Source organism: Danio rerio, chromosome 1 (assembly GCF_049306965.1).
Source record: "Danio rerio strain Tuebingen ecotype United States chromosome 1, GRCz12tu, whole genome shotgun sequence".
Taxonomy (NCBI): Eukaryota; Metazoa; Chordata; class Actinopteri; order Cypriniformes; family Danionidae; genus Danio; species Danio rerio.
In genome coordinates, this window is record NC_133176.1 from 49,905,348 (window position 1) to 49,905,791 (window position 444).

The window sequence follows — 444 nt, forward strand, 5'->3', positions numbered from 1 at the left end:
ATACTGCATTTTTTACAAAATAAGACTTATTACTTGCAGAAGGGTGGTGACTCAATTTGAATTACTTAACATTTTGAAAATATTTACATTGTACATCATACATATTAACATTTTTATACCCAAAATGAAATAAAAATCACCACAGTAAAATTTAGCCTAGCATTTTTGTCCACAATTAGATTTTGTTTCCCTCGAATGTTTTACATACTGCAGAGATTTGCTGAAGCTGCTGTTGGTGACTCACAGTTTCAGTGTTCGCGACACACACACACACACACACACACTGCCCGCACACGCAGACTTTGACTGCGACACTGTCGTTCAATAGTTCAGCAGGTGTATGACGCGATACTCCAAAACGTCGTGATTCAAAACCATGAGTCATGCGCTTTATTTTTCGCCAGTATCTCTCCATAATAACACAGTCTGAACACATCCACATCC